Below are 14,711 nucleotides of genomic sequence, written 5' to 3' on the forward strand. Positions count from 1 at the left end.
TTTCTACTACTATATTCTTATTAAAATTCTACTAGTAGAGCACTAAGTATATTATAAAGGCAGTCTTTAGCTTCTAGAAGGCTTTATCCTTCTAGGAAGTCTAACAAAAGAGGACTCCTTTCTTTATTAACTTTAGCAGCAGTCTAACTAGCTAGAAGAACTTTAGAATAAACTTATAATAGAAGTTCGCAAAGCCTATAAATCTACAGACGCCTTAGACCTATATTAAGAGCTCCTAGTCGCAGATTGCAGCTACCTTCTCTAGGTTAAGTTGCACCTTCTTTTCTGCATACACTATAAACCTAAGGTACTTTACCTTAGTTACTACAAATATATATTTCTTTATATTAAGGTTTAACTCTACTATTCTAAGCTATATTAGAATTTCACAGACTTTTTGCTAATAATTCTTTCTTAAACTACTAAAGTATATTAGTATATTATCTAGATAAGCAGTAATAAAGTTGCTTAGCGATAAGCCTAAGGCGCTATTAATATATTACTAGAATATAGCTAGTGCTCTAGCTAGCTTAAATAAGTATATAAGCTACTTAAATAGCTTAAACTACATCTAAAATGCTATAAGGTATTTCTATCTCTCTGCAATTTATATTCTATAAAAGGCTATATATATATCTAACTTTATAAACTACCTAGCTTCTACTAGGGACTAAAGTATCTTCTTTACTAGTAGCAGAGAGTAGCAATCTTATTTTATTACTTTATTTAGCGCTCTATAGTTAATATAGAATTACTAACCTCTCTCTAGTTTCTTTGCTAGTAGTACTAGGGCTGCAGCTAGTAAGGCGCTTGCCTATATTTATTCTTAATCTATAAAGTCTATAATTTGCTTATAGATTTCTAGTAAGTACTTACAAGGCATATTGTATAGAGAGGCCTAGGGGAGCTTTAGGAGCGTACTATCTGCCTCTTTCCTTAACTAGATGTAATAATTAGAGGAGCCTCTATAGAGGGGTAGTATAACAGCTGCTTTTTTGTTAAAAAAGTCCTTAAAGTCCTAGACCTTATTTAGTAGTAGCAGCAGCTTAGTTTCTATCTTAGTATTAAATATAGCTTAAACTTATAGTATTAATATTAACTTGCGTAAGCTTATTACTACAAACTAGTAGTTCTATATTATCTTATAGGCTTATTAGATAAGACTTTAGTATGTTAATTCTAGTATAGTAACTAATAAAGAAGTAGGTTAGTATTAGTCTATCCTCTTTACTACTAGTTCTTCTACTGCATTAATTACTAGCTTCTATATAGCTACAGCTATATATATATCTACTTTATAGCGCTTTATCTATAGAAGCCCTAGTATTACATCCCTAGTAAGCTCTAGCACTATATAGATAGTAACTAGGAATTCCTAGCTGTCTATATCTGCCTAGAATCTTACTAAGTATAATATAAATAAGTGTAACTTATGCTATTAATAACTGCCTTACTTAGTCTTAACTATAGTGTAGATCTAGCGCGCCTCCCCTAGTAGTATTTGCTGCAGTCTATACTGCTATATATACTTTTTGCTTATAACTATATAATAATTACAGCCTATATCTACTTAGGCATTAATAAACTTAAGTTTATTAACTAGAATAGAGATAAGAAAAGGCATTATATTTATTTCTAAATTAGTCTTATTTAACCTCTATATCTAGTCTACTTATGCAGTAAGTGTATTAGTTATTATATAGTGCTGCGCTCCTAATAAGAGTCTTATTGCAGAGGCTTATTATTTTCTAACTTAGCCTTAGTAGTGCTATTCTCTAATAAGTCCTTTATTATTGCAACTTATCTTACAGCAGCTAGTTAGAGCTGTTTTAGTACACGCAAAGTACACTCTTAGACATAATGTTTACCTAAGCTATAATATAAATATTGCTCTACCTCCTGTCTTTTAGCTAAAACAGCCTCTATTACTTATTAGGCTCTTTGCCTCTAGCCCCCTGCAAGATTCTAGAGCGCACTCTATTAAGTGCAGGCTTCTCTGCCCCCTTGCCCCTAGTCTATATTAACTTTATTAATGCTTATTATTAGCGTGTCTTTATCCTAGAGCTAACTACTTACTAAAGAAGTTTAGTTTCTACTATATTAGTTGTAAAGCTTCTTCTCTAAGTAGTATAACTTAAAGTCTATAGTAAAGCATTACAGCTTTATAATTACTAGTTAGTATAAAGTATAGAAGATATTTTAGCTAAGAATTGCCTTATATATTTCTTTGCTTAAGGCTTATTAAAGCTTTACTAGCTTAACTATATTAGTCTAGTCTATACTTTCTACTAGTACTATTTTATTCTTAAACTAAATAAAGAAGTCTGCAAATATTTTATTTAGATATTACTATATTTAGTTTAATTTAGTAAGAGCTATTTCTTATTAATAAAGGTTAAAGTATATAGTAGCTAGGTAGTTAAGAATAGTTAAGAAATGTTAGGTTGTAGTCTATAAATGCTCTAACTTTATAGTAGAGAGCAACTTATTTCTAGACCTTTACAGAGAGGTTCTAGAAGACTAAATCCTACTAGTTGTAAGCACTACTAATAAATGCCTTATTAGCCTCTAATTTATATAACATAAGGCTTTGCTATACAGCAAATATAGACTTATCTCCCTTAAAGAGAAGCTCTATTTTAATTAGCTTCTATTTTAGCTTGTATAGCAGCATTAGTTATACACCTAGATAAAGAGAGTGCAAGGGATTGTCTAGCATAGTAGGTGCTAATCTAGAGAATATAATGTACTACTATATTAGTTTGTAAATTAGTTGTGCCTAGTTATTAATAGTTTCCTAGAGAGCAGCTACCTTAGCCTAAGTGCTTAATAGTATTGTATTGCTAGCTAATAGTAGGTTACTCTCTATAAAGTTTAAAAAGTATTTATCTATTATAGTAAAATAAAGTTTATAGTATATTAAGAACTAGCCTTATAGGCTACTATATATAAGCATTACTAGTATTAACTATAAACTTAAGGAGAGAAAAGAGGGAAAGAAGAAGCTCTCTATCCCCTCTTTTCTGCCTATTATATATACATAGGTCTAATGTGCATCCAAAGCGTATCTAACAAGGCACTAACACAGTGCCTTATACCCACTCAAGCCTACAGCTCGAGTCTATTACATATAAGAAGGTTTCTTCTTTCTTAGATAGATATATTTTTGTTTTCTAATTGTCTAAGTAGCTATTATTCTTAATATATAATATAATGTTTTATATCTATATTTTATCTAGCTAAACTTACTATATTATATTAACTTCTTAGGTGCTTAATATAAAGTTTCTATTCTTAGTAGTATATAGCAAGAGTATATTACTTACTTACTCTTTTAATTTTAAATTCTCTCTTTAGCTAAGCGCGTCTGCTCTTTTATTTTTAGATTCTTTATAGTATATAATCTTAAAGTTATAATCTATAAAAGTTTTATACTATTTAATTTATTATTTGTTTAGATTCTTTATAGTTAAGAATAATATAAAATTCTTATAATTAGTATAGACCTTAATTTAATGCTTTGCTTCTATAAAATAATATCTCTATTCTTTAAAGCACTTAATAATAGCTATAAGTTCTTTATTGTAAATTCTATAATTAAGTTTAAGTCTATAGAGTTTCTTTAAAAAGAATACAACTAGATATAATCTTTCTTAGTTATCTTATTATCTAAGCTGTCTGCTTAGTGTAAAGTCTAAGGCGTTTATTTTAAGCTTATAAGGTTTATTCTAATTAAGTACTTTTAGCATAAGTTTTAATATAACTAACTCTTTTATTTTCTAGAATACTTTAGCTTCTTTATTAGTCTATTAAAATTTAATTTCTTTCTTTATTAAGTTTATAAGAAGTTATAATATATCTCTATATTTACTTAGGAATTTCTAGTAAAAGTTTATAAATACTATAAATTCTCTAACTTCTTTTAGGTTTATTAGTATTAGCTATTTCTTAATAGTTTTAATTTTATCTAGGCTTATCTATATCTTACTATATATAAGTATATACTCTAGAAAGTATATAGTATTTTAATAAAACTAGTATTTTAATGCTTTAACTAAGAGTTTATTATCTTATAGAGTTTATAGTATTTTATATATATATATTGTTTGTATTTCTTAAGAGTATTTAAATAAATAAGAATATTATTAAGATATATAACTATAAATACTTCTAGTTGTTTTTATAGTATTATATTAATTATTCTTTAAAAGGTTGCTAGTATATTAGTAAGTCTAAAAGGCATTACTAAATATTTATAGTGTTCTCTGCTAGTTCTAAATACTATTATCTACTTATAGCCTTTCTTTATTTATATAAAATTATAGGCTTCTTTTAAGTTAAGTATAGTAAACTATTTAGCTTTTTCTACTTTATTTTATATTTCTATTATAAGTAGTAATAAGTATTAATCTTTAATTATAATTTTATTTAAGTATTAGTAATTAATATATAGTTATAGTTTCCTGTTCTTCTTTAGTACTTATAGAATTAAGTATTCTGCTAGAAACTTTAATAGTTTTATATATCTCTTTTGTAATATTTCCTCTAGATACTTCTTAAGCGCTTAGTCTTGCTTAAAGTTCTATAGATAAATTCTACTAAATATTAGTTTAGTACTAAGCTAGACTCTAATCTTATAGTTCTAGCGTATATACTTTAGTAGTTCTATTTCTAGCTCTTTACTAAATAGCTTGCTATACTATAAGTATTTCTTAGAAATCTCTATTGTATTAGCTTTTAGCTCTCTAGTAATTATATATATTTCTAGAGGCTTATTATAGTCTAAATAAAGTGCTTTCTATAAGCTGCTCTCTATTTTATAACTATATTCTAGTAAATTCTATTAAAGTTAGCTAGTTCTCTAATTAACTTATAAATTACTTACTTATAACTAAAGTATTTTTAATATAATATTATATTTTAAAATTACTATAATATTTAGTATAACTTAGTATTTTATACTTTATATACTAATAAAGAGATTTATAATTTCTATATTAACTACTTTATAGCTATACTTTACTATAGTTTCTTCTATAGTTATAAGTTAGTAGAGCTTATCTTTAGTTGTCTAAGGCAATTATAATTTATTAATAAGATTTAGCAAGATAAAATTTCCTTAAGCTCTACTATTAATTATTGCCTAGATTTTTCTTTCTATTATTATTATATTAATTATAAAGTATACTATACTACTAATATTTGCAGTATATAGAGACTTATTAAATCTCTATTAAGAAATTAGTCTTAATTGCAATAATAGTTGTTATTTCCTAATTTATTAATTCCTCCCTTATATTGCTTAGCGCGCTATATTAACTGCTATCTTTATTAATTATCTTCTAATAGTTTATTAAAGCTTCCCTAGTAATTACTTAATTTACTATCTATATTAATTAAACTTAAGCTAAGCAAGTTGCTTATAGTTATATAGTTTCTATCTTTCTTGCATTATAAAAGTATAGTTTAAGTAGTATATATATTGTTTATAGTATAGTATAATTTTCTGTTTAATGTCTTTAAGTTAGTTCTTTATAATTTAGGTTATATTATAAGAGTAGTTCTTCTTTTCTCTTTTTGTTTTTATAGAAACTATTTACTACCTTACTTACTGCTAAAGTATATATAGTAGTTATTATTATAATAAAAGGTTTAATTAAGAAGTCTATATTTAATTTTAAGTTTATCTTTCTTAGTTAGATAAATATACTTTTTATAAATTAGTTCTAGTAAAGGTTTGCTTCTTAGTAATAGCATTTAGTATTTCTAAAAGTTGTTAAGTACTAGTTAGGTTCTAAATTCCTAATCTCTATCTAAACTAGTATAGTTTGCTATTATATAGTTCCTTTTGTTGCTTACTATACTTAAGTTTTATATAGGCAAGTATTCTTAATTTGCAGCATAAAGCTTTCTATCTTTAGAAACTAGCTTCTATAGCTTCTTAGAGCTTTAGCACTTATTTACAAAGTGTTTAGTCTTACTATAATTATAATAAGTCTTTCTCTTTTTCTTATTTGCAGCATTAAGTTCTATTAAGCCTAGGTGTATTCTATAAGCTGTAAATCTATAATAATAGCGTCTAGTATTTAGCTAATATTTCTATAGTAGACTTATGCAATTTCCTGCGCTTCTTCCTCTATATTTAAGTTGTCTAGTATAGAGTTAATTATTAATTTTAATAATCTTGCTAGTAAATTTATTAAAAAAGCTAGGTTAGTCTTCTTTTGCGACTTTATTCTTTACGTCTTTATATAGAGCATTATAAAGTAGCTTTATTATACTATTATTATTCTAGTTAAGAGATGCTAAAATACATTAAAATTCTCTAATAAGGTGTTAAGTAGATTCTATCTATCTAAGAGTTTTAATTTTATGTATTGCTATCTAGACTTTATTAAGGTCTCTAAAGGCTGTCTTAAGTTTCTTTTTAAAATTTATATAGTAGTTAAAAATCTAAGTAGTTTTATTCTTAGGTAGATTATTATTAAGATAGTCTCTAAGAGTTAGCTCCTACTATTCTATAGCTTTTCTAGTAAGAAGATTTCTAATATAAAGTATTTTTGCTGTAAAGTTAGTAATAGTAGTATTAACTTAGAGGTAAGCTTTTGCCTAGGTAAGAAAGGTATATATATTTCCCTTAATTCTATTAAATAGTTTAAGTTTAGAAAATTTAGGGAGAGTAAGTGCTTCTTTCTATTTAAATTATATAGCTTAAATCTATATAGTAAGATCTATAATTTATTATTCTATCTATATAATAGCTTAAGTAGAGTTAGTAGTATTTCTGCTTACTGTTAATATTATAAAGATTACTACTTATAGTTTAAGGTAACTTACTAAATAGAATTAATTAAAATATAATAGTAGCTTAAGTTTTAAGATATAGTAAGTCTGTTTCTTAGAAAGTAAGTTAGGTTAAACGCTATAAAGTAGCTATTAAGTAGTATTATAATAAAGCTATTAAGAGTATAACTCTTAATAGTAAAACTATTACTTAGATTAATTAATAGAGATCTAGACTATTTAACTATAAAATATACCTCCTTCTTAAGTACTTATCTATCTCTCTATTATAGACTAAATTAACTAGCTTATTTATTAATCTCTTTAAGCCTTAATTAAATAGCTTAAGGTTTAGTTAGTTTAATTCTTCTTAGTTAATATATTTAAATATTAACCTCTTTAATTACTTTCTAAGTTATATAGCTAGTTACATGCCTCTGCCTTCTTCTTGTGCCCACAGGTTGTGCCTGTCCTTACTAGTGCGGTCCCGTCCTGTGTCTTGTGTAGTAACGTTTGTAACAATATAGTTAAATTCCTAAAGCAAAAGTATTCTTAGTTTCTATTATAAATTAAAATATAAGCTGCTTTTAGTTATCTTAGCGTAATAAAGATAAATACTAAATAAAGATAAATATTAAGTAGTAGAAAATATTAATAGTTATAAAAAAAGAAAAAAGCTAAGAGAACTAAAAGAAGAGACAATAAAGGTAAGAAAATATAAATACTACTAAGTAGTTGCCTGCTAGTACTTTATAGCCTGCTAGCTACTTATTAATTAGAATAATGCCTTTAGTATAATTTATTAGTTATATATTACTAGAAGTTATTTAAATAATATTAAATATTATTCTTGCCTATATACTTCTTTCTAGTTAAGAATTATATCTACTTTATAATTTAACAACTAAACTAGAATTTTAAGTTGTAAGTTAAAAATACTTAGTTTAACTAGTTTAAAGTAGTTAACTAAGATAACTAAGTAAATTTACTAATTATCTAGTAAGGCAAGCTTATATACTAATTGCCTAACTTTCTTAATTATCTTAAATAGACTAGTATATCTTAGTTTATGTTTTTAACTAATATTAAATAGAATTATATATTTATAAGTAAATAAATAAATTATTATATTATCTTCTATATTTATAAAGAGTAGTTTTTAGCATTTATTATAGTAATATTTTATATAAATTGCTGCTATTATAAGTATATTATATACTTATAGATATTCTGCTAGTTTATTTAATATTTTAAGTGCTATATTATATAGAATTAATACTATATTATTAGGCGTAAAACTTAGTGCTAGTTTATTTAGTAATTTTTAGGTAATACTAGATTTAGTATTATTAAACTTAAACTAAATAAAGGGGATTATCTTCTGCTACTAAGATGTATTGTTTAATTTAGCAAAATAAACTCTTAATGCTAATTTAACTTATTATATTATACACTTAGTTTGCTTATCTATTTATAGATAATATACTATTAAATAAAGTAATTTTATACTAAGTAGCTTCTAAAAATACTACTATAATAATAATAAAAATTTGCTTTTATAATTACTTAGTATTATCTTTAGAATACTTTAATTTACTATAAGTAGGTAATTATATAAAGCCTTAGCATACTACTTTACTATAATAGTATATTAATATAGTTTTAATATTAATTACTTAGTAAATTTATTTACTATTACTAATATTAAGTTATTTCCTTCTTATAAAACTAGTAAGAATAATAAAAAGTTAATAGATATTATATAATATAGTACTAGAGGTAGTATAAAAGGTTATAAATTGCTATAGAGTTAATGCTTTCTAACTTAATATGCTTAGTAAATCTTGCAGTTATCTAAGTAGGTCTAGAATTACTATATATATTTATTAATATAGAATTAAGCTAATTAGTTTATAAGCTTATTATATTCTAAATAGTTGCCTTTATAAACTATATTAAATATAGTTAAGACTACTATATTTAGTATATATAATTATAGTAGACTTTCTAAAGTCTTCTATAGTAACTTATTCTATATTTTATATAGTAAGGTTGCTTAATTTTCTAGTTTTAAGCAATAGTTATTATAAAGAGTTTATTAAATTCTATTTTATAATAAGTCTTTATTATAACTTATAATAATTAATTAGCAAAATTCTAAGCTTATTTCTACTAAATTAACTATTAGTGCTATAGATATTACCTATATATCTTATAAAAGCTTTATAAAAGTTAAATTATATTAAATAATATTATAAAGAGCGAATTTATCTACTTAGTACTAAAGTTTAAGTCTATTATCTAGGAACTTATTTAATTATTCTAAAGTATTACTTTAGTTTATTAGCTTAATAGTCTTTAAGCAACTAAGTATATTTAGAATAAGACAATTTTTCCTAGGTTTATAAATAACTAATATATTAAATTAACTAGTATATTTTATAGCTTTAATTAATTTCTTATTTATAGCGTAGCAACTAGTTATATTTGCAATATCTAGTTAGAACAATAAGTTAATAATACTATAATAGTTAGTAAAATAAATTATAAAGCCTTTTTGCAATAGTTTAATTTACTACCTTATTTTTTATAAAACCTAAATATATTTATAAATTTCTATTTCTATAGATTAATATTGTTTTTCTAATATTAATAGTATATATAATAGAAAGGCAATAAGTTGAATTACTATATAAAGAGGGTATTTAGCAATAATTCTATTAACCTTTAGCTTAGGTAGTATATTGTCTTTAATATAATATACTATAGCGCTAATCTTTAAAGCTAATATATTAAAATTAATAAATAATTATTATTAATATAGTATATTACTATAAATTAATAGTTTATTAAAGCCTTCTTTAGCTTATTAAAGAACTTAATTTCTTAGCAAGATAGTTAAAGTAATTCTATAGTCTTTACTTATACTTTCTGTATAAGTTTAAATTTTAACCTTAGTGCTAGTTTAATTTTATATTATATAGTTAGATAATTTTTTCTATTAGCTAGAGTCTAAGTAATATATAATAAGTTAGTTTTTTATTTCTATAAAGGTTCTATAATTATTATATATTATAGAACGTTATATTATAAAGACTTTATAAATCCTAAGAAATATTTTAAATTCTATAGTAATTTAGAGAATTATAAGTTATATATTACTTTTAGCTTTTAGCTGTTATAAATATTTCTAATGTATTTATAATCTTTCTTAATATAACTATAATAGAATATATAATAAATATTTTCTTTCAATTAATAGAGATATTATTAGCTAATAATTATTTAAAGACTTAGTATAAGTTATATATATAATATTAAAAAGATATAAAAGAAATAATTATATTATTATAATAAGCAATTATATATATCTCTTAAAGTATATTATTTATATACTATTAAATATAAGCTTTAGACTCTTTATATTTTATAATTAGTATATTAAATATAAACTAGCTATTATATATAATAATAGTAGAAGCTTATTAAGAATCTAGATAAAGTTGCTATTAATAGTAAAATAATATACTTTTAATTACTATAATATATATAGTATAAGTAATTCTACTAATAACTTTATTTTGTTAATATATAGAATATATATCTAGAATTAACAGCTTATTTAGACCTTAGATATTAATAACTATATAGTCTTTATATTTATTGTCTTTGCCTACTTAAATAATAAAGACTAGGAAGGCAAATAGAACTTATTTATTTATATAAATAATCTTCCTAGCTTTAAGTAGATTTTATACTATCTTTATTATAATAGTATAATCTTTAGCTTCTAAGGTATAAATTTAATACTTCTTTAGAATTTCTATCTTTTAGTTAGTTTTTATTTAAATTTATATTTATTTTTCTACTAGTACTACTATAAATCTCTTATTAAGAAATAGAGCGCTAAACTTATTAAGTAGTTTTAATAATAATATATTTTTTTATAGTTAGTTAGATTTATATCTATAAACTTCTATAGATATATAAGTAAATATTAATTGCTTATTTAGAATATTCTTAAGCAGCAGTATATATATTTATTAATAGAGTTTAGTAACTTTAGTAAAATTACTTACTATATTAGTTAAATCTATATTAACTAAGAAAGCTTAAGCTTTCTTATTAAATAATTAAAAAGTACTTAATTTTTACTTATATTAAATAGTAATAAGTTAGTTAAAATAATTTGCAACTAAAATTACTATTATTATACTATTTACTACTAAAGCAAATAATACTAATAGTAGTATTACTTATAGTTTAAAGAGAAACTATTAATCTAGAGGTAATTTATAAATAATAGAGATAGTTATTACTATACTAAGTAATATTTATATAGTAAATTAAGCTTTTGCTGTAGTTTTAATTGCTAGCTAATTATACTATACTACTATAAGTATTTAGATTCTCTAGCAGCTCTAAATTACTATATAGCTTTTACTAGTAATTATATTTATTTATTCTAGTTCTAAATAATTTATACTTAAAAGTATATTTATATATAGTAGTAAAACTATAGTAACTTTTTATATAAAAGATACTACTACTATATAACTTTCTGTTAATTTGCCTATAAAGTTTATAGTTAATAAAGTATATTTATTTATATTATATATATTAAAGCTAATACTATAAATAGTAATTAGTATTACTTTAGTGTAAATTTTATAATTTAAGTATTTAGTAGCTAACTACTTAGCATTAATTAGGGATTTAAAACAACTAGTATTAATATAAATATTATTTTATTATGCTAGTAATATAAAATCTAGATAAATCTAAAATTATAAATAAGTCTAGGTTTAGAAAGTAAATTCTATACCTAAATCTCTTTCTATTAGTATAGATAATTAAATTATTAAAATCTTTATATTATTTAGTTATAGTAGTTATACTGCTAATTCTAAAGAAGAGCAAATATTATTAGTATAGAAAGCATAATATTAATTTATACTATTATATTATAAGATCTAAGAGTAATAGTCTAAAAGTTTATTGTCTCTAGCTAGCTTATTAAATAATACTAATTTGCGCGTTCTACTATAGACATTTTATAAGTGCCTATATAGAGCGTTTTCTAATAGAAACTATCTATAGCACTTACAGTATATATACTTTAGAGGTATTATTATAGCTATATATTATATATTATTTAACTTTAATAACTAATTTAGTCTAAGAGCTTTATGCTAATTACTTAATTTATATTGCTAATTTATATCTAGATATAGTAATAGTAAAGATAAATATATATCTAAGTATTTATTTTAATTAAAATAGTAAGCTTACTAGTCTTAGTTTTCTATTTATTATAAATTAAAGTTGCAATAATTACTCTCTGCATTATAGTAAGTCTTATCTAGGCTATCTTAGTATATATTAGTAGTATAGTAAGCTCTTTAGAGTGCTTATTAATAGTTCTAGTTAAAATAAAGTAAGTTATATTAAGGTCTATAAAATTAAAAATACTTAGTTTAACTTTAATAATTATTATTATTAATTCTATTAAGTCTAGAACTTTTATTTAATAGTAGTAGAAATTTAGTATTTTAGAAAGATAGTTCTAGTTGTCTGTCTTAATAAACTAGTTAGAAATTACTATTTTAGTAATTATTATTTTATAGAATATATAGTTCTCTGCTATATCTCTATCTCTACTAATTACTATATTAAAGTTAGGGATTTATTTTATACTGCTTTTATTAATATAGACTATAGAATTATAACTATTAGTATTTATGAAATTACTTTAGAGAAGGTAGTAGAGCAAACTTCTCTCTTATAAGTTACTATAATATTACTTCTCTATCTTTAATACTAATAAGGAATTAATTTAGAGTAGTTTAATTTAATAAAGAAGGAATTAAAGCTTAGATTATACTTTTAAAAGATATATAAATAGTATAAAGCTAAGTAATACTGCTCTACTTATAGAAATAAGTATTTTTAACTAAGTTATAAATAAATATAGTTATATTCTTGCCTTAGTAGTAATCTCTTAAAGTATATTAAGTAGATTTTAGTTAAGCTAAAGCTGCTATTTAGAGCTCTTTAAAGTATTTAATAAGTTTAATATAAATTATATTAATAGTTACTAACTAAAGTATTTAGTAATTTATAGTAGTTAATAATTTAGTATGCTATATTAAGGCTAATCTCTAGAGATATATTATTTCAACTTTCTAAACTAGTTTAGTCTCTCTAGTAGTAGCTAGATATATTAGTTAATTTATAAATATATATATATATATATATTATTATATAGGCGTTAGTAATAATTTTATTTTCTATAAAATTTTTAATATCTAAGTTAAAGTATTTAATATCTACTAAATAAAGATTTTATTATAAAGTGCTTAAAGAGTCTAGAGTTTATTAATAATTTATTATAGCTTATTAAGATTTTAATATTAAATATATAGATTTTATTACATTACAAATAGCTCTAAGAACTCTCTCTATAGAAGTTAATAATAGTATAGCTAATATATTAAGTTGTAAGGCTAGGGATAGAGATAGAAGCTATAGAGAGGGGGGCAACTTAATGTCTGCTAGTAATAGAGAAGATAGTTAAGTTATCTCTTTCTAATTCTAAGTTGCTTCTTTCTAATTTAAAGTTATTTCTTTCTAATTTAGAGTTATTTCTACTATAATATAGAAGTTCTCTAAATCTTAAGTTAATTAGTCTAATTTAAGTAACTAACTATTCTCTAGTTCTAGCTATACTACTCTTAATTTAGTAGGCATAAGTAGTAGTATTATTATTAAGAAAGAAGAATACTTTAATAATTCTAAAGTTATTAAGTATATACTTAGAGCTTATAGAAATAGTTAATTAAGCTATTAAACCTAGTATTTATAGAATAGTAGAAATATTTAGTATTATTTAAGCTAAAAGGTAGAAAAGTTAAAGTCTAAAATACCTAGTAATTCCTAGTACTAATAAGTAATTTTATAGGCAAGGTAGATATACTAAGTTAGAATATTTTCTATATAAAAATAGTTTATTAATAAAAACTATACTAAGCAAACTATTTTAAGAATAAATTATAATAGAAGTATAAAGAATAATAATATAGAGTTAAGACAGAAAAATAAAGAGAAAATATAGTTATAATAAAAAAAATAATGCTAGTTTAGTGCTAGTTTCTAGTTTTATTATAATATATAATTGCTACTAATTATAAGTATATATACATAAAGTTAATTAATTATGTAGCTATAGAGTAGTAAGCTAGTAAATATGTATGTAACCTTGGGTCACGTGACAGATTTACTGCAGCCCACATCGTCCACAACGACAATTTGGTGGTGTCAGTCTCCGCATCTGTCGCACTGGTCCACTGTCGCACCGCTTGTTAGTTTGAAGCGGCATCATCTGGGCTGCCGGATGGAGCCGTGGTAACAAGGCCCTTTCCAGATGCAGAGCCAGTCCCCAGTCCCCCTGACGATGTCGCGGACTCGTCGACTACGTACTACGTACGTAGTAAGCTAGTATTCTCATTTGCTCCACATTCCGATAGCCTGGTCTTATTAGTTGCAGTGCCGTATAGGTGCTCCGTGCGGGTACAAAAAGTCGTCTGTCGCGCCAAACTTTGCGATGTTTCTGGGTTCCTTATCTGTGTCTGCCTTAAGCGTGAGGTCGCCGACCGGATCTCATTATTACCGCTTTTGTTGTCTGGCCTTCACGAGTGTGTGTACTCGAAGCTGGGGTGCCTCGTTGTGCCTGTTTACCTTAGTGTCGCAAAACTTTTTGCGGCGTCTCGGAGGCAAGAGACGGAAGGGGAAAGGAAAAAAAAAAGAAAGAAAGAAAAAAGGGCAAGAGACAAGATTGGTCAGCCCAAGACCTGCGTTCAGCCCTCCTAAAAAGTCCCCTGCTCGGTCGGTCGACTCTTCGTTTCCAGTCCAACCCCAAGGTCAAGGCG

The sequence above is a fragment of the Metarhizium album genome (genome assembly GCF_000804445.1).
Source record: "Metarhizium album ARSEF 1941 chromosome Unknown scaffold_27, whole genome shotgun sequence".
In the NCBI taxonomy this organism is placed as follows: domain Eukaryota; kingdom Fungi; phylum Ascomycota; class Sordariomycetes; order Hypocreales; family Clavicipitaceae; genus Metarhizium; species Metarhizium album.